Consider the following 22,491-nt stretch of genomic DNA (forward strand, 5'->3'; position numbering starts at 1 on the left):
GAGGAAATAGTATTTTAAATTAAAATTAAGAGCTCTTTTACTTGTTTATACATCACACTTCATTATTCTGTGTCAATGGAGTACTTTGCTCCAGAAAATAATGTGTTCTCTGACTACAATCCTTATTAGATTCATTATTCCCCTACAGCTTGCTTTCAGCATGACAGCTATACCTGTAGTTAAGATCATTGGCATATATGACTTAAAAAAATTGAAGTAATGGTAATAACTGTGAGAATATTATTTTAGGGTAATGAACTCCTTTAGGCAATATCTCATTCGTGAGGCTCAATAGGCTGACATCAGTTTCCTGATGCATAAATACAGTAGGTACAGAGAGAAACTTAATATGCAAATTGTTCTTTCCTGAAAAGGATCACAGATTGAGATCTGGGAGCAACTGTACCAGGTTATGAAGGACAGAAATTTTTGGAGGGAAAAAAAAAACTAAAGGCAAAGAAAAATTTTCTGATTTTGCCTCCTAGGATCATTTGACTTGGAAGAACAATGACTTCGATCTAGATTCCCTAGCTCTACACATTCCCCATAGCTTTACAATAGTTTTGGATTTACAAAAACCTAGCAGATTGTACAGAGAGCTCCCATGTAGCACAACCTTCCCCCCACACAGACACAGTTTCCTGTATTGTTAACACCTTATATTGGCATGGTATATGTGTTACAATTAATGAACCAATGTTGATATGTTATCACAGTTTATCCATCTATCCAAAAATGGGGCATTCCTACAAAATCTTTGGTAGGCTGAAATGACATAAAGAAGCAATTACCATTTTGTAAAAGCAAAAATCTTAGAAGGTTTCTTTTAGTTAATGAAAAAAAGGTACTAATGTAGGTATTTCATAAAAGTTAAGTGACATAAGCAATAGGGGAAATCTGTAGTCTACAATGGTAAGGTTTGCTTTCTATATAATTCTGAACTTTGACAAATACATGTTATATACCCACCATTACAACAGTGTACAGAATAGATTATTAGTCTGCTAATAATCCCTGTGCCTCATGTATTCATTTCCTATCCTCTAGAAGCATATCAACCACTGATCTTTTTACTATATCTATAGTTTGCTTGAAACATATGAAAATGAAAATACAACATTTTAGAACTTGTGGGATGCAGCAAAAGCTGTCTACAAGGGACATTCATAGCAATAAACACATACATAAGAGGCCATAGAGATTCCAAATAAACAACTAACCTTATGCCTGAAGGAACTAGAAAAAGAAGAACAAACTGAGCCCAAAATTAGCATAAGGAAATAGTAAAGATTAGAGAAAAAACTAAATGAAATTGAGGGCAGGAAAACAATAGACAAGATTAACCAAATGAAGAGCTGGTTCTTGGAAAAGATAAATAAAATTGGCAAACCTTTATCTAGAAGCAGAAAAAACAGAAAGAATGGAAATCAACAATATTATAAATGGAAAATGAGATATTACTACTGATATCATAGAAATTCAAAGGATTATAAGAATTACTATGAACAATAATCAGCTAACAAACTAGACAACCTAGAAGAAATGAAAAATTCTTAGAAACATACAGCTCACCAAAACCAAATCAGATTGAATAGACCAATTACTAAAAAGATAAAGTTAGTAATTGAAAGTGTCCCAGCAAAGAAACCCCAGGACCAAATAGCTTCACTGGTAAATTTTACCAACCATTAAAGAAAGAATTAACACCAATAATTCCCAAACTCTACCAAAAAATGAAAGAGAAGGAAATACTCCCAAACTCATTTTATGAGACCAGCACTTTCCTGACACCAAAACCAAAAAAGGACACTACTAGAAAAGTGCATGCCAATATCCCTGATGAAGATAGATGCAAAAACTCTCAATAAAACATTAGCAAACTTAATTCAACAGTACACTAAAAGGATCATACGCCATAATCAAGTGAGGTTTATTCCTGGAATGCAAGAATGGTTCAACATATGCATATCAGTCAATGTGATACACCACATTGATAGGATGAAAGAAATGAGTCATGTGATCATTTTAAATATAATAAATGCATTTGGCAAAATTCAACATCCATTCAAAATAAACACTCCGAACAAATTAGGCAGAGAAGGAACATAGCTTTACATATGAATGGCCATATATGACATGCCTACAACTAACATCATATTCAATGGTAAAAGTTCAAAGTTTTTTCTTTAGGATCAGGAATAAGACAATGGTGCCTACTCTTGCCACTCCTGTTCAACATAGAATTAGAAGTCCTCGCCAGAGCAATTAGGCAAGAAAAAGAAATAAAATGTTTCAGAATTGGAAAGGAAGAAGTAAAACTATCTCTTTTGCAGATGACATGATTTTACATAAGGAAAATCCTAAAGACTTAACCAAAAAATCTGTTTGTTCTAATAAATTAATTCAGTAAAGTAACATGGTACAAAATTAACATAAAATATCTGTGGTATTTCCACATACCAACAAAAGATTTTCTGAAAAGGAAACAAAGAAACTGACTCATGTACAGTAGCATCCAAAACAATAAAATACTTATAAACAAATTTAATTAAGGAGGTGAAAGATCTCTACTCTGAAAACTATAAGGTATTGACAGGAAAAAATCAAAGAAGACACAAATAAATGGAAAGGTCTTCTGATGATGGATTTGAATTATTAAATTGTTAAAATGCCAATATTCCCCAAAGCCATCTATAGATTCAATGTAATCACTACCAAGATTCCAATGGAATTTTTTTTACAGAAGTAGAAAAATTTTACTCCTAAAATTTATGTGGAACCACAAAAGACCCCAAATAAATTCTGAGAGAGAAGAACAAAGCAGGAGACATAACACTTCCTGATTTCAAGTTGTATCATAAAGCTATAGTCATCAAAACTGTATGGTACTGACATAAAGACAGAAAAATAGATCAATACAACATAATTGAGAGCCCAGCAATAAACGCAAGCATGTATAGTCAACTAATATTTCACAAGGGAGCCAAGAATACTAAATGAAGAAAAGGTAATAATTTCAATAAATGGCACTGGCATAATTGGATATTCACATATAAAAGAATAAAACTAGACCCATATCCTATACCACTCACAAAAATCAACTCAAATTAAAGACTTAAATGAAAGACCCTAAAAGCATGAAACTCTGGGAAAAAAGAAAAAAAACATAGGAATAAAGTTACTTGACATGGGGCTTGTAATGATTTTTTAAAATTTATTTATTTTGAGACAGAGAGAGAATGAAGAAGAGACAGAGAAAGGGAGAGAGAGAATCCCAAGCAGGATCCATGATCAGTATAGAGCCCGATGTGGGGCTCCATCCCATGACCGCAAGATCACATCTAAGCCAAAATCAAGAGGCAGACACTTAACTGACTGAGTTACCCAGGCACCCCTTGGTAATGAGTTTTTGTGATACGACAACTAACCTGCAAGCAACAGATAAAAAATAAATAAGTGGGACTACATCAAACTAAAAGAGGTTAGTTTCCAAAATATATAAATAACTCATACAACTCAATAGCAAACAACAAATAGCCCAATTTAAAAAATGGATAAAGGACCCTACAAAGAAAATCTGCAAAAGGTCAACAGACACATGAAAAGATGCTTAAATACTCATTAGGGAAATGTAAATTAAAACCATAACAGGATATCGTCTCATACCTGTTAGAATGGCCACCATCTTTAAGACAGGAGATAAATTCCAGTATGGAGATGGAGAAAAGAAAATCCTTGTTCCCTGTTGGTGGGATTGGAAACTAATACTGTCACTATATAAAAAAAAAACAAAAAAAAAACAAAAAAAAACCAGTAGGAAGGATCCTCAAAAAATAATAATAATAATAAAATAAAACTACTATCTGATCCAGCAATGCCACCTCTGGAAATATATCCAAAAAACCCAAAAACACTTATTTGAAAAGATATCTACACCCCCATGTTGATAGCAGCTTCATTGACAATAGGCAAGACATGAAAACAGCCTAAACGCCCATCAATGGATGAACAGATAAGTTGTGGTACACACATACACATACACACATACACACACACACAGAGAAATATTATTCAGCTATTAAAGGAAATCCTACCATTTGTGACAACACGGGTGGACCTTGAAGGACTCAGGCTAAGTAAAATAAGTAAGATAGACAAAGATAAATACTGTATGATCTCACTTATATGTGTAATCTAAAAAACAAAATAAAACAAATTAACAAAAGAACTCAGAGGAAAAGAGATCAGACTTGTGGTTATAGTACCAGAGGCAGAGGATGGGAAGAGGCAAAACTGTTTAAAGAAGGTGGTCAAAATGTACAACTGTCTAGGGGTGTCCGGGTGTGTCAGTCAGTTAAGCGTCTTGAGTCTTGATTTCAGCTCAGTTCATGATCTCACAGAGAGTGAGATTGAGCCCCACATCAGGCTCTGTGCTGACACCACTGGGCCTACTTCGTATTCTCTCTCTTTTCCTCTCTCTCTGCCCTTCCCCTGCTCACGTGCACGTGCTCTCTCTCAAAATAACGAAATAAACATTTTAAAAAGGTACAACTTTCCAGTTATAAAATAAGTAAATGCTAGGAATGCAATGAATGGCATGATGGCTATGGGTAACACTGTTATATAGAAAAAAAGTTGTAACAAGAGTAAGTCCTAGGAGTTCTTATCTGAAGGAGAATTTTTTCTTCTTTTCTTTCTTTTTACTGTATCTATATGAGAAGATGGGAAGATGGATGTTAGCTGCACCTAATATATGCAAGTCAAGCCATCATGCTGTATGCCTTAAACTTATACAATAGTGCAGGACCATTATTTCTCAAAGAAACTAGGTGGGGGGGGGAAGCCTAATTAAACAGCATCTTTATATTTAGTTAAAGAGATGCAGATACTGACTGGGAAGAGCTGATATGATTTACTCAGAAGTAGACTCCCTTTCTTTTATAATTAAAATTAATCTATTCCAAAAATCTTTTGTTCCATTAAAGACACCATATTTTAGGCAATTCATCTTTCTTCTGCCTCAGACCGATGATGTATTATATTAATACATCATTAAAGAGACAGGTTTCAGAAATGATGTATTGGTACAACACATCACCAGAGAAATCAGTAAGGATGCACGACTCATTAGAATTCACACTAGTCTTTGAAGAAGGGGATTTTTTTGTTAAATGTGTTTCTTTTCTTTTTTTAGTTTTTTTTCTAACTTTTTTTTAATGTTTATATATTTCTGAGAGACTGAGAGAGACAAAGTGTGAGCAGGGGAGGGGCACAGAGACAGGGACACACAGAATCCGAAGCAGGCTCCAGGCTCCAAGCTGTCAGCACAGAGCCCGACCTAGGGCTTGAACCCACGAACGGTGAGATCATGACCTGAGTCAAAGTCGGATGCTTAGCCGACTGAGCCACCCAGGTGCCCCCTAAAATGTGTTTCTTAAACATGAAGAACCACAACAGTGTTCATCTGATTACCAGTAAGTTACTCCAAGTAGTTGAAAATTAACATAGACAAGAAAAAAAAAAAAACCACAAAGTGCAATGAATAGGATTATGTGTCTTTGGTAACAGTCCAAGATTCTAAAGTGGTCCTTCTAAATGAACCTGAAAGACAAAGGCAATCAAATTTAACCAAAATATTTTAAAATCTCTAATATTTAATTTATTACCTGTCATTCCTTAATAGGATTTGGATGAGGAAAACATTGCTCTATCAATCCCATCCCTTTAGCATCATTAATGTTTCATGTTTCTAAATCTCGGGCCTCATGTGGCAATTCCATACATAAAATAGCATGACCTACTATTAAATTGTATTACCAAGAAGCTAAATAAAGCACTGAAATTGGCCAGAAATTTAGATTAGTTTTGCTTGAGTCTTTATATAGTTAACAAGCAAAGTCTTTGAGAAGGGGTGCTGGATACATATAGTATGGTGGTTAACCATTAAAGCACAATTAACTAATACTTCTAAAGCCAACCCAAGTTAAAAAATGAACAGTCAGAGGGGCGCCTGGGTGGCTCAGTTGGTTGAGCATCTGACTTCGGCTCAGGTCATGATCTCCCAGTTTGTGAGTTTGAGCCTGGAGTCAGGCTCTGTGCTGACAGCTCAGAGCCTGGAACCTGCTTCAGATTCTGTGTCCCCCTCTCTCTCCACCCCACACCTGCTTATACTCTGTCTCTCTCTGTCTTTCAAAAATAAATAAACATAAAAATTTTTTTAATGAACAGAGAATATTTTTGAAAAATTTCTGTACAGCCTCATATGTATAGCTGGATGCCTCTTCAGTTGTATGGTTCTCATTTTCCCATCAACTGGTCATCAAAGCCTTCTAAGAACTGCTACAATGTTTGTTATATTGTGCATGGTAAAGTGCAAAGAAAGTGTCAGAAAATGACATAATTAAAGATCTCCTCCTTTCTGTACATTTAACATCGCCCCCACCTTCTCTTGCAAATTTTCATTAAAATTTCACACCAATTTGATCTTGGACGTGAGTTGCAAATCTTTTCTGAAAGGGAGAATCCAACTTCACTTGGAAATAGAACTTCTTATAAAAGCTAGGATAGTGAGTTTTGTTTGATGGAATGTTTTAAGTCAACTTTATATGTTAATTGACAACTTAGATTCAATGAAGTACTCTTGGGAATTACTATACGCGATATTATCCATAACACTCTGGATGGAAAAATAATATGTTTTATAATAAAGAATTTAAAGAAATATAACCTTTACTTACATACTATTCCACAGTGCTTTCAAGGCATTATTAAAACAGCACGATGCACATTAAGGCTCAAATATGACCCACCCCACCTTCAGATTTACACACTGTGTAAGAAAATCACTTAATTGGCAATTCCGAAACAACCCTCAAATTAGACTTTAATTAGTGTCATTCTAAATATGCATGTTTCTAAGCTTTCATTTAATTCAAAAAGGCAAGAGACGATTGATGGACTTTTTATTCTTTTATGACACCATTTCTTTCAGGGAGGTGGATAGAGAAGAATTTTCCGTGCGTCTTAGAAAACCCTTGCGTGGCTCTCAACACAGGCCTTAGTTACAGTGTCCTCAATCCAAACTGTTCAGGGCTTTTTTCTTTTGAAGGGTTCTTTCGTGTATAGCCCTGGTGTGGTGCATAGCTGGCTTTAAAAGTTAGCTTCCAGGTCCCCATTACACTTTTGTCTCTCTCATGGAAGATACCAACTGTGACTAACCCCAGGGTTTGCCTCAGCCAAAGACCTCTTTCCCATATAGTCACAGTATTACAGCAAATTGTCACTTAATGAATCAAGCAGGTGAGCGTCTCCATAAAAAAGTGATAATTCCACAAAGTTAAGAGCCATATATGAAAAATAAGTTACAGACAGAAGAGGCAATTTACTTCCTCAACAGAAAAGATACTTCCCTAAGAATCTGGGTACCAAACCCACAACTAACAGAGGATATTGGAGTAATTTTTTTGTTATATAGAAGTTAAATAGTTCCTCACTGACATTTGTTTTAACTTAAAAGACTATTCAAATGATTTAGCTGATTAATCAAAATTAGGAACTACTTTGCTTAAAATTAACAATTTTAAATGGTGAATACATACCAATAAAAAGCTTGTTCAGTCAAAAAATTATGTTAATTATCTCCCAAGATTTTTAAAGATTCCTGATAATGTTTATACGGTGTTTTACTGAGAAAGTATTGAAGCTGATGGAATAATGGTATCTACAGTAAATTTCTCTCTCTGATTTACTGACCAAAGATAACTCAGCTTTCTGTCTAGAAGAAATCAGTTTTAACATAGTGCTTTAATATTGTGGGTGATCTAAACAAAAGGTTCTGCAATTTCTAATTCTTCTGGGATTATGGTTTATGTTGAGTGCCCCTCTGCCAGTTTATCTTTATAAATGGTATCACCAATTCCTTTGACGGACATTAATCCTAAGATTCTAGATTCTATGGGCCACAAAAGGTAGATCATTTCTATGACAGTATCAGGTTTGACAGAAAGGCACATATGGCATTTTGGAACACCTCCAAAACACTAGAGGAAATAGAATCAAGTTGAACAAAGAAGGATAAGTGTCATAAAAAGTTATGTAAGGCCCTATACATATACATATATAGATATGTACATATATAGATATAGACATAGATATGTACATATATACATACATATATATAGATATACACACATAGATAGATATAGATATAGATATAGATATAGATATAGATATAGATATAGATATAGATATAGATAGACTTCTGCCTACTAGCCCATTTGATTCACATTCATGTCATGCTCTGTCAACATAAAATGTAAATATCTCTGCCATCTATACCCTCTTATTGAATCTTATATATATGAGTCTATATTTCCTTTTTTCTGACTCATACTCCCATTGATTCCTACCATCCACATTTGTCTTTGGTGTCCTATGAGATCCCATTCCATAGCCAGATCCTACGTGCTCTTCATCATCAACTTTGTAAACTCCCTTTTCTTTCCTTAAGTTACTACTAAGGGCATCATATCTCCTTCACTTTTCAGTGAATTCTCTTGATTATTTTCAACCCCATGTAGATAAGAATCATGCAATAGATTATCACTTCTCCACCAAAAAGCAGATGTATTTAAGGCCCCCCTCACTTTTTCCTGCTGTCCCCCTACTTTTTAGTCCATCTGCAATCTCCTTGTCGTTTCCCTCCATGTATTAAAGATTTCCCTGCCTTCCTTCCATCACCCAAGCTCTGGCACAGTCAGGATCTTCAATGTCTCAGTGAACAACCATCCAACATCCTCACTCCTCAGGCGCATCTCCAGTGGCCTGCACTCCAACTGCAAGCCAGCCACCCTTAGCGCTATCCCCACACGTCATCCTTTCCAGGAAACATAGGAACTTCAAAGTACTTTTACTTTAGCTAACCTTCTTATCCTGTGAGTTCAACCTTCATTCAGACCTTCAGTTTCTCTTCCCCCACCCCCACTGTATCTGTTCCTCAACTTCATTGAGATCTCTAATCCCTACACACTGCATGGTCTCTATTTATAAGCTTATTCTTTTTTTAAATTTTTTAACGTTTATTTATTTTTAAGAGACAAAGACACAGAGAGTGAGCAGGGGAGAGGCAGAGAGAGAGGAAGACACAGAATCCGAAGCGGGCTCCATCCAGGCTCTGAACTGTCACCACAGAGCCCGATGCAGGGCTTGACCCACGAACCACAAGATCGTGACCTGAGCCAAAGTCTGATGCTCAACTGACTGAGCCACACAGGTACCCCTATAATCTTGTTCTGTTTTCTCTTCTTTTTTGGTTTTTAGGAGAGGTCCCCTTGTCCATCACTTGAGCCATTTCCTTGGCAACTTTTAAATATCTATACTCCTTTGTCCTGTGAAAGAGTTAGAGCAGCAGAGTCCAAATGTTTCCTTTCTTCTAGGCATATGTGCCTTCCTCTAGCCCAATGATTCTCAAACTTATATGATAAGTTTGAGATATTTTTAAACTTAAACATTATTAAGGACAGCAAATAGGTATTTTGTGTATGTCTTTGAATATTTACCATATTAGAAACTAAAACAGAAATTTAAAACTATATATTTCTGAATATACTTAAAATAATAATATACTATATTTAATATACTTAAAATAAAGTATACTTAATATACTTAAAATAATATACTTAAAATTTCATACTAACAAAAATATATTTTAATGTAAAATTAAACTGCATTACTCAAAACAAAAAAGAACAGTGATAAGAGTAGAATGGAGTTGTTTTACAGTTTTGCAAATTTCTTCAATGTCTGATTACATAACAGATAGCTAATGGCAGGTACCAATCTGGAAATTAGTACCTATATATTCAGCTTATTAGTGATCTCTTTCTCCTCTTATCTAATCCAGCATGTTCAAATGTTCCTTGTCAACTCTTTGACTCACCATTACAGATGATTTTTGAACCAGCATAAACATATTTAAAAAGGACAAAATCATAACAAAAACTCTTTATTTCCCTTTAGCACACCTTCACGTTGTTTTTGTTTTTATTGAAATAAGACATTAATATTGTGTATGAGGAAAACGGAAATATTTTTTTGTTGTTAAATTTAGACAAAAAGCAAACACTCCTTGCTCCACTATCCCACACCTGATCTCAATGTAGAGTAAATTAAAGACTAGACATCCTTCAGGATGGATATGTATGATATTGGACTTAATGGTGACCCTCTTTACAAAGCTAGGCTTCCTTGGAACCTCCTGTGCCTGGCATATTCAAGGCACAAGTTAAGAGGGGTCACACAGAGTTTCAAAGAATTATCTCACAAAATTTCCAAATTAGCAGCTTAACTTGTGATCCCAAAATTTAACTGAAGTACTCAGCCCTATTCACTTCCTATTAGAAGTCCATCTCTTCAAGGGGTCCATTCCCCCCAAAGGAATCAGGCCCTTACTGATTATTCATTATTATTATTATTTTGTTATACTCACTTAGAGATATTGGGCATCAAATTACTATTGGTCAAAATATTCTATTTTCCTTAGGGGAAAGTTTGAGTTGATATCAAGTTCCCTATATTAGATCCCTTCCAACCCTGAAGAGGGTTGATACATCTTGGCTAGATTCAACTCATATTTCAAATGTCATTTTGCCTTTCCTGTTCCTAGTGCTTCAGCCAGCACCAATGTCTAAGAACCTATTGAGAGTGTTTCACCAACCAGCCTGGATTCTCTGTAACTTCTTAATGAACCAGAGAGGTCTACTTTACAACCAAGAAAGCCCAGCAGCAGTTCAACTATCCTATGCCATACCCCCTAGAATTTGTCAGCTTGAAAGAGTTATTGAGCAGCTAATTGAGGGCACAGATAGGGTGCCAACTCAGACATGATCCTCAATGGTATGCCACCCTTCCAAAACTGAAGCACTCATTCCCTAGCAGTTGTGGGAGTGTTAATGGCTACAAGCTTTCAGCTGAGTTTGCTGTTCTCCACTTCTGCCTTCTTCTCCCATGACTGCCAAGATTATCAGTGGGTGGAGAGAGTTGCTTCAAGGTCATGCCCCTTTTTCTCCTAAAAACTCCTCAAAATGGGACAACTCTTGGCTATTCCAGCTCCAAAGCCCCCCTTAGTTTGGCTAAGGCCTTGGTTGTGAATATCTTACAACTCTTACCAATCCTGCCCTCTTCATTCTTCTACTAGTGCTAATACTGAAAGCATTCCTCAGTAAACATCCTACATGCATATCTTCACCCCACAGTATACATCCTTGGGAGGCTGACCTTTGTTACTCTCCTATAGTGGAGGTTGGAAAATGTAGCCTTCAGGGTTTGTGGAAATGTGCCTAGCTAAAAATCAATGTTTTCACCAAGGAAAAACAGGATAATAGTTATTGGAAATCTTTCATCATCACAATAGTCTAGTGTATACATAAAATATAAGATTTTGGTGAGCAGAGAGAGGTAATTTCCCACCATGGTACTGACATGGAGAAATAGATATTCTATAAATATGTTTTTGAATGAATAAATAGAAGCTGATATTTTATGTCTATATCTATGCATGTATTTGTAAAAATTTTACTTATAATGTCCCCACAGGTATGACAGAATTAAAAAAAAAGTGGGTGACTATGAAGATAATCATAGTGAACATGTTTTGCTATTAAGCCAGCAAGATTATGAAAAGCAAGAAATGATATACTTAATGCTATAAAAAGAACCATCTTTTTAAAGCAAAACATGGTAATTCATGTACATTTCCACCTGAAGTTATTCATGAGAGGATGTGTGATAAGGTTCCAAATATTCAGAAAAACATCAGTTAAGAGTCAGGTTTGTAGCTGCCTGTGATTCAAAGATTTTTCTTGCCAAAGGTGATCCTGTTCAGGTACAGTTTACAGCAAAGAAAGCAGTAATTGCATAAAAAAGAAAAGCAATCAGGTTTTCAACCACACCCTAAGCCAATCTCCATATTTTTTTGAAACTGGTTTTCATCAACACTAGCCAGCAACACATTTTTTTTTGCAACTGAAATTGATTAAAATTTGCATTTCATTATTCTAATAGAGTCTGTAATCCAAAGTATTTTTTTAAAAAGCAAAATTAATATGAAATTTCCAAAGTTAGATGTTATTAGCTACTTTCCCTTCTGCTTTATGAAGATATTTACATTTTTCTATAGGTAGCATCATGGCCGACCCAAGGAGATGAATCATAAATGGTTCATCATCATCCCCTTCCTTGAAGGATATGCTCACGTGGAGTTAATGGTGGCCATATGATACGGCTCTGGCTAGTGATCACATGGAGGGAGGCTTACAGGAAGGGTTTCAGGAAAAAATTTTGCTTTCTTGCCAAAGGGACAGGAGTATAAAGGAGGTGGCACTCCTTTCCTTCTTCCTTCATGCATTTGATAACAGCTATAAATGTAGTTAGCATTTGGAGCTAAAAGATAATCATTTTATGTCCCATAAGAGAAAAATCACTGAGATGTCAGACTTTTGTTCTAATATCACTGAGCTGCAAGATAAACCCTGAAACTATATCTTAGATTTCCTTTTAAGTAACATAATTAATCAGATTGTTGTTGCTTGCCCCCCAGAAACTCCCATAATTTAAAACACATATTGAGAGCTCACTACATGTCAACCGCTATTGTAAGTGAGTGATGTGCACAAATTAACTTAGTCTTCGAGACAATCCTTTGAACTATGAACTATTACCATCTCCCTGTTACACGTTAAGAAAATAAATCCTAGAGAAATTTCCCAAGGTCCCATAGCTAGTAAGTAGGAGAAGCATCATTAAATCGAGTCAAAATAAAGACTCTTCAGACAAAAAGCTGAAGAATTCATGGCCAAGAGATGTAAATTACACACACACACACACACACACACACACGAAAAAAAAAATGTCAAAGGAAGGCCTTCAGCAGAAGAAAATGATTCCAAATGGAAATCGGAATGTACACAAGAAAAATTCCTGGAAATGGTAACCACATCGGCGAATGACAATCATAATTTTCCTCACTTCTGAAAATACTTAGTAATTATCTCTTTAATGTTTTTTCACATCTATTCTCTCTCTGCTCTTCATTTAGGTTTCTGCTTTAACCATTTGTTAGACTTTCTCATTTTGCTCCATGTTTCAAAACCTTTGCTTTCTTTACTCTCCTTTTCCTCTGTACCACATTTTCTAAAGGATTATCTTGTTGGTAGAAGGTTTTTTTTCTTCTACTGTGAGTTTTTGATGTCTCTGTGGAGTTGTTAATTCTGACAATTGTGTTTTGCGTTTGTATTTAGTAGTTTTCCACATATGTCTGCTCATTTTGAAATAGTCTCCTGCTTCTCTCATATTTTTTTATTATATCATATATTTTTAAAACAATTTGATATGTTTAAATGTTATGTTCTGTTTTTATAATATTCCAGCACCCAGTGTGCTCCAGGGACTCTGTACTGGCTGGTGTTATCAATTGTCGTAGCAGCCGTCGCAGCAGCATTAATATTGGCATTTTGACCCCAGCTCTTTAAAATTTCTTCTTGTGCTTGGATTTATTTTCTTTTTGTCTCATGTTCTGGTCATCTATCTGGTAGAAATATTGAGACAGGGTAGGGTGGTATTACTAACCCTGGCTACGCTGTAATTAATTTTTCGACTTGGAATTTCCCAAACCATGATGGCAATACTAAGTCAAATTAAAAAAAAAAAAAAAACAATACTGTGAGACCAGGAATCTGTCACAAATTCTCAGGTGAAATTATTATTGTTGTGGTTTTGCTCATTTATCTTTATCTCACATGGGGTCTCAGTGAGGATCGAAAGGTCTCCTGCTTGACTTGCTTTGCCAACAACCTCTCACTTGGTTTTAAAATATATATTTTAATATATATTTTATAGTTACATATAACTTATAAGTACAATTATGTGTTTATATATATTGTATATATACATATATGTGCATGTGTGTATGTATTTTTAAGTTCACACTTTTATTTAAGGTATATCTTTTCAGATTTGCAGGTTAATGTGGGGATTTCAGGTTATCTTTCTGATTTTGTTAGGCCAAGACCCATTCTCATATCTCCATGTGCTGTTAAAGCCAAAATTCAGTTTCCTATATTTGCAGCTGCCCACAGGGCAATTTCAGCCCCAAGTATGCTTCTTAATTTGCTTTCAGATTTGGGTGTATCTTGGAGTAGGAGAAGGGGGTGCAGGTAGAGGGAAGCTCTTGGGAATTTCCAGTACTTCCTTCTGAGTTTGCCTGCTTCCCAGATCATTCAGAAATATGTTTCTTATTTTTCCAAGCTCTAGGTGTTTGGTAGCAGGAGAACTAGTCTGCCTTGTTGCCCAGGAGCAGGTCTGTGTTGGCAGTTTTTTTTTTTTTAAGTGCATATAAAAAAGAGAAAAAAATTCCTTACAGAGAACACACCCTTCTTATTTAAGTAAATGACTCAAGGAAAAGAAAGTGAAGAAACACACACACACACACACACACACACACAGTTACACAGTTTTTGGTTTCAATACTTCAATCATATGATAGATATATGATCTATGTGGTTAATTCCTAGTTTCCATACTGAGCTGGATCTTCTTCATTGCTCTCCCTACTTTTGAGATAATTTTTCCTTAAATGATTTTTTCAAGTATATTTATTTATTTTGAGAGACAGAGAGAGAGAGAGAGATGAGCAGAGGAGGGGCAGAGAGAGGGAGAGAGAGAATCCCAAGCAGGCTCTGCACTATCAACATGGAGCCCGATGTGGGGGTCAAACTCATGAACTGTGAGATCATGATCTGAGCCGAGATCAAGAGTTGGCCGCTTAAGTTACTGAGTCACCCAGGCACCCCTTTCCTTAAGTGAATTTTTAAAATTCAAATACATCATTGGGCGCCTGGGTGGCGCAGTCGGTTAAGCGTCCAACTTCAGCCAGGTCACAATCTCGCAGTCCATGAGTTTGAGCCCCGTGTCGGGCTCTGAGTTGATGGCTCAGAGCCTGGAGCCTGTTTCCGATTCTGTGTCTCCCTCTCTCTCTCTGCCCCTTGCCTGTTCATGCTCTGTCTCTCTCTGTCCCAAAAATAAATAAACGTTGAAAGAAAAATTTAAAAAAATTCAAATACATCATGATTTTAAAAGAAAACATGGATCAATGGTCATTAGCTTCAAAGAATATACCTGGCTTTGAACAACACGAGTGTGAACTACTCAGGTCCACTTATATAAATTTTTGTCAATTAAATACAGTAAAGTGCCATAAATATATTTTCTCTTCCTTGTGATTTTCTTAACATTTTATTTTCTCTATCTTACTTTATAGTAAGACTACAGTATATACTACATATAGCATACGAAATATGTGTTAATCAACTGTATTTATGTTATGGGTAAGGCTTCCAGTCAACAGTAGGGTATTAGTAGTTAAAGTTTTTGAGTTAAAAGTTATATATGAATTTTGACTGTGTGGGGAATCAGTGCCCCTAACGTCCACATTGTTCAGGGTAGACTGTAAATTAATTAATTAAGGATTTTCCTCATGTCTCTTCAGGTATTTGAGGATTTCTCTTATACAACTTATAAGACTCACTATTTAATTTTTTTGTTTCTAATTTGGGTTTAGAATTTTTCTTATTTTCTCTCATAAATCCAAAGTAGAATTGAAGGTAGAAAATACAACATAATACAGAACAGATGTATTGACTATGAGTTTGTTATTTTCACAAGAGGGAAGAATGAGAATCTATTTTTGAGCTCATTGAAATTCAGGCTTTTATTTTTACATATGTCATGGGATACATTGAGAGCAGTCAATATGGTACAAATATTTTATTGCTCAGCTGGAAATATTAAAAAAAAAGCATCTGAAAATGACAAGTTTAAAGAGTTCCATTCGAGAACTTGAAATGCAACATAACTCAACCAGTTTCCCATAACATTAGTTAAAATTTTACATTTGAAAATAACTAGAGATTAAGTGTCCTATAAAGTGGATTCTCCTTTGTGTACATGAACCAATGACTGAAAGAAAGAGGGGGGTTATATATTAAAGAAGCTAGATCAAAGAAATGAAAAGGTAAGCTGGAAAATAAAATCGCTGATTAAATTTAAACCACATTAAGGTGAAATCAGGATTCTCAACAGTTGACAAGCCTGGTAGGGAAAGAACACTGTCAATGTGTTTATGATCATAATAATCAAAAAAGATGAGAAAATAATACATTTTAACAAAGTGCTCATCTGCTCATTTTAAATAGCGAGAATAAACATAAACAAAAGGAAATTCTCAATTCAATTTAACAAAAGGAGTTTTGCAGCCCAGGGTTGCCATCTTATGAACCAGTGTACAATTGAACTATCATATTCAGTGTGAAAGATGGTCACCAGCAGAGTTCAAGGTGACATGATGCTCTCTCTCTCTCTCTCGGTGCGTTGTACGAAGCAATTTAAAATCTTTGCCGTTGTGCTTCGCCACGCTTTCAGAACACCAGTGAGGCTCAGAGAAATACTGTGATGCTGAACTGCATATGTTGGAGCAGCTGGTTTCAGAATATCCATGATCTTGGTAAATAAGGAGTTCCATGAGGGTAATAACACCATAGGTAATGGAGAACCCCTTTATGTACAAAGCCTGGGGCCTACTCCTGAACTGTGGGCAAAGCATAGCCCTGGACAGCTGAACCTGACACAGGTCTAAGAGCTAGCAGCTCAGTGAGCACATGTGATAGTCAGATGCACTATAAGGGTCACGATGTCAGTAGTTACAGGCCCGACGCAGAGCAAGGCTCATAAATCAATGAACAATTCTCATGTGTGCTCAGTGTAAAAGGCACTCATGCTGAGGCATTGATCTTTTCATTCAAACCCAAACCAATGATAGTAATCGCTGACCCTACTGCTTTATTATAAATGTACATCTTCAAACTGGCAAGTTTTTAAATAGAGCATTTTACCTAAGATAATAAAGCACTCTTAATTTCTTGAAACTATTCTCAAATACATCACAGAGAAATAAATTTTATGTATTCAATCTGATATTCTAGAGTAACTTATTAAGATAAAGCAAAAATAAAAAAAGAGAAACATGTAATTCTGATCAATGTCCCAATTCTCCTGTTATAGGGCTAAGGTGAAATAGCATTTCAAAGTCAAATATTAGTTTCCTGAAAGGCCATTTAGCTTGTGAGAGAAGGCATCCCAAAATGGAGGCTACAAGTGAGGGAGTAAAATTCACTTCTAAGTAAAAAACGATGAGTCCCACATGTCCTGCTGGTAAAAGCCTGAGTGCTCCTAAAATCAAAGACTCTGAGTTCCAAAGGCACTGTCCCCACTCATGTGTCCATATGTATTTATAACAGCACATGATCCTTTAGAGTACAATTGATGCCTGAATCACACGGGGGTAAGGGGGCACCATCCCCTTGTGCAGTAGAAAAGCCACATGTAATTTTGACGCCTCAAAACTTAATTGCTGATAACCTACTGTTGACTGGAAGCCCTACCCATAGCATAAAGAATGGATTAACACGTATTTTATATGTTGCATCTGTTATATACTGCAGTCTTAACAATAAAGTAAACTAGAAGAAAAAAATACTAAGAAAATCATAAGGAAGTGAAAGGACATTTATAGTATTATACTGTATTTATTTAAAAAAATATATAAGTGGATACCTGAAGTTGAAACCCATGTTGTCTAAGGGTCAACTGTACATATATTAAAATAAAATATTTCATTAAAATGTAAAATATTAGCATATTTATGAAGATTATGACCAACTGACAAAGTTTCCCTTGTTTCATGCCAAAGAGCTGTTTTAGGTTAAACTTTCTATTGGCATAACTTTCTCCTGTTTTCTTTTTCTTTTGAATATTGTTGCAAAACTGCTTCCTGGTTTCAGAAAGGATAACTTGAGAAAAAAAAAGTACAACCCTGAAACTAAGCTCCCTCCTCAGTCCCTATTCAGGGGCAACGTATTTTCACTTGACGTATTTCCCTCAAAGTGCCATTTTAAGAAAATCGTTCTCAGTAAAATGTAACAATCTAAAACTCAGCACACTACTGCATATATGGGCTATTCCATAAAACTGTTTGTAATCAATATTCTATGCATATTCATCAGGTTTGCCCTACTCTCCTTTCATGCTATAATTTCACCTTTTAACAGGGACTGTCAAATGCATTTCTTTTTGAGGAAAACTGACCTGGTCCACTATCTACATTGTTGGTTTGCAGGCACTGACACATGACATTTCGATTTCACTGAATGTTGGCTGACGCTTAATATGCAATCGTATTAAACAAATTTGTAACTCAGCTGTGCTTAGTCAATGAGCTTATTCTGAATTGTAAATGTGCTAGGCTTTCAGATGATTGTAGCAATTTAAACATAAATCACTGATATTTTATAGGAAAAACATCAAAGATGATTAAAAAAATGATCAGAAATGATCAAAGTAAGAAGTTACTGCCAGTTATTTGGGGAAACGAAAATACTACATATTATACATTTGAGTCAAATTCTCTAAGCAAGTTGGTATTCTGACCTTGAATTTTAAATTTAGAAAAGAAAGAAACAACATAGAAACAAAACCTTCTTTTAAAAAGGCTAGAACAGGGGCGCCTGGGTGGCGCAGTCGGTTAAGCGTCCGACTTCAGCCAGGTCACGATCTCGAGGTCCGGGAGTTCGAGCCCCGCGTCAGGCTCTGGGCTGATGGCTCGGAGCCTGGAGTCTGTTTCCGATTCTGTGTCTCCCTCTCTCTCTGCCCCTCCCCCGTTCATGCTCTGTCTCTCTCTGTCCCAAAAATAAATAAACGTTGAAAACAAAATTTAAAAAAAAAAAAATAAAAAGACTAGAACAGAGCACTGTGATGGAGCAAAGAGAGAAAAACATAGTTCTAGGACCCCTCTTCAACATTCCCCTTACTTTACTTAAAAACATCCCAAATAGAAATAAAATCAAAGAAGAGCATTGCATTTGTTAAAGAAATATAATTTCAAGACAAATAATTTAGCCATTCTTTGTAATTTGCTCCTTCAATCCTCTTCTATATAGAAATTATGCAGACACCATGGAGACTAGAACCTGTATTTCCTCTGAAAATTTTACATGTGTTACATAAACATTGAGGATGCAAATAGCTTAATTTGTGATAAAATTTTAAGTTAAAAAAAAAAACTAAGGCATAACAGTAGAGAGAATGAATCTAGCAAAAAATAATATCTAAAACAGTAACAGCACCAAAACCTATGTTCTACACCTCTTATCATTTTGCATCAGTATATAGTGATTCTTGAAAGTAGTGCCAAATCACATGTATAAAGTGGAAAGAAGTGGCAAATGCAGTGATGAAAACGGGAATGCCTTTGAAGAAATGTGACACACACAGGAAGATAGAATCACTACTTACATTCTTTTTCTTTGTGTTTGCTTACTATTACCTTTTGGCCATATACAATTGAAGACAATCTTTACAGTATATAATGATACCAGTCCAAATAGAGGCATCGACCATATTTTCTCCTGGAATATAAATTGTCTAAAGTTTTGGGTTTTTTTTTTCTTTTTTGTCTCCTTTTCCTTGAGATGCTATAGATTTCTCTCTGTCAATTTATATTAAAAGACCTTTCGTGTATTCCATCGCTGTAGCTTTATTTCTTATTGAAAAAGTAGGAGGGAAAGCAGTCTAAATATTTGAGGGACAGTGACTATGGAATTACAAAAGGTAATTTGACTCAGACAAATATGAACATTTGAAAGCTACTGTTAAATTTAAAATATGAGCCAAGCATTATGCTAAGTGCCATAAGGAAGGCAACACAATGCAATGAATGGTATTTCCTGACTGCCTGCTCTGGGCCAACCAGGGCTCCCGAGGACAACAAAGAATGGGGTCAAGGTCCCTGTACTCACAGAGACTATAATCTAGTTGGAGGAGGCAGACAGATGATAAACAAATACACAACCTCAGCCTAGCGCTGAGTGATTCATAGAGAAACGTTCGAAGGTGATGTAATACAGAATGGCTGAGTGGCTTCTTACAGTCATTTGAAGAAGTGACATTTAAGTCAGCACGTGAATGATAAGGAGCCAGCCAGGTGAAGGTCATAGTGAGGACCAGTGCATATGTGTGGATCGACCTTGCTTAGTCAATAAGCATATTGGGAATCTGAAATGCATGAGGCTTTCCGGTGATGCTTGTAATTTAAACATTACTACTGATATTTTTATTAGAGTAAATGCTCATGTGACCAACTGTGGATGAAATAGCTTGTGCAAAGTCCCTAAACAGACCTCAGCTCAGCAACTCTGACAATATCGAAAGAAAGCCCCAGTTGCTAAGTGTGCTAGGCAAGGACAGTAGAGGCTTGAGCTTCAGAGTAAAGAAATAGATGGGGGATAGATCATTTAAAGCTTGTCAGCCAGGATAATGAGTTTAGATTTTGTTCTAACTTTGAAAGGAAACCGTTGGAGTTTTTAGAGCAGAGAAGTGACATGATCTGATTTACATTTTAAAATATCGCCTTGTCTGCTTTATGGAAATTGTGTTGCCAAGATGAAAGTTTGCAGCAGGGAGATGAGTTAGGAGAATATTTCTGAGAGTTAGGAGAATATTTCTGAGAGTTGGGCTCTTTATTAGAATAGGATAGAAAGGAGATCACATTGGGGGAAACCTCGGGGGGTGAGGAATCCAGAATTCCATACTGTCCAACACATGTTTGAGATGCTATTCAGACAACCACATTGTCCAACCACGCAAAGATGGCAGGGAGGCAGTACAGTATACAATGGTGAGATTTCCAGGAGCATTTTACACAATGATGGTGTTTAAAGTCACAGGACTAGATAGATGATATAACCCATGTATGTTGGGTAGGTAGACAGAAAAGACAATTTAGTCCAGAATAAAGCTCTGATTTATTATTACAACCCTCAGAATCAAGGAGGAGCCACCACCTAAGAAGAACTAAAAGCTGATTCTACTGAGGGAAGAAGAAAGCCACCCAGCATGCATTGTCAAGGAAGTCAAGGGTTGGGTGATTTCAAGATCTAAAGAGTGAATGAGGGTGCCAATTTTTTCAGTCATTTTTCTAGGTGAAGGAAATAGAGATGTGGGCAGTGATTTAAAGCAGATATGGGAATAAGCAGATTTTTTTAATAACATAGGAAACGTTAAAACATATGTGTATATTGGTGGTGAGAATTTGGTGGGAACAGGACAGAGATAGTGCATTAAAGAGGAGAAGCAGCAAATCAAAAAGTGAGAGTTCGTAGGAGCCGAGTTTTCCTGGAACTCAGGGAACCCAGGGAAGCAGGATGTCTCCTACAGGGAGTAGTTATCTTCTGCCCTTGAGAGACATTCTTAATCATTAGTTGTAGCATCCTGCTAGTTTTATGTTAATTTTAGTATTTTCTAAGTACTAGACAGAGTATCAGGAACATACCTAAACACTGATTAGAGAGATTTTGGAGGAAGATGGCAGCATAGAAGGATGCTGGGCTCACCGCATCCTGCTAAACACTTAGATTCCACCCACATCGGCCTAAATAACCCAGAAAACCACCAGAAGACTAGCAGAATGGACTCTCCAGAGCCAAGTGTAGACGAGAGGCCCAAGGAAGAGAGTAGGAAGGGCAGAGGGGCAGTGCATGCTACACGGACAGGCGGTAGGGAGTCCAGGTGGTGGAAGGGCAGCCTGCCCATCAAGGCAGAGCCCCTGAGTCTGGCTTGCCAAAGCGGAGGGGCCGGATGGAGTGAGTTCTGACAGCCAGTGGGACTTAACATCTGGAATGTTATAAGTCAACAGCTGTGCTCCGAGAGCAGGAGGGCTAGAGGATGAGAGGGAGAGTTGTTGAGCCCCAGAGGACAGAGCTCAGCTTGGCAGGGAACAAAGGTGCTCGCCAGTGCCATCTCCCTCGCCCATCCCCCAGCCAAAATCCCAAAGGGAACCAGTTCCCGTCACAGAACTTACTTCCACCATGCAAACACCCAACACTGTGCTTCTGTGGATCCATCCCTCCGACGGGTCTGCCTCCTTCCCAGCGCCACAGGACCCCTCCTGAAGCAGACCACTGAAGGCAAAGCAAGCTGAGCCTGCCCCTTCCACCACTGTGCACCTTGCAGATCCACCCTGGCTAATATGCCAGATCCCATCAAAACAGCACCACAAGCCTGGCAGTGTGCAAGTAGCCCAGAAAGGGGCCACAACACTCCACAGTGAGTCCTGCCCCCAGGAGAGGGGAAGATAAAGTACACACCAGTCTGACTATGGCCCCAGTGGTGGACTGGGGGCAGACATCAGGTCTGACTGCGACCCCACCCACCAACGCAAGTTACTCCAGACAGCACAGAGGAAGAGCCCTGCAGTTCTGCACCACTCCATGGACTATCCAAAATGACGAAACGGAAGAATTCTCCTCAAAAGAAACTCCAGGAAGTAGCAACAGCTAACGAACTGATCAAAAACGATTTAAGCAAGGTAAAAGAAAATGAATTTAG

Source organism: Prionailurus bengalensis, chromosome C2 (assembly GCF_016509475.1).
Source record: "Prionailurus bengalensis isolate Pbe53 chromosome C2, Fcat_Pben_1.1_paternal_pri, whole genome shotgun sequence".
NCBI lineage: Eukaryota > Metazoa > Chordata > Mammalia > Carnivora > Felidae > Prionailurus > Prionailurus bengalensis.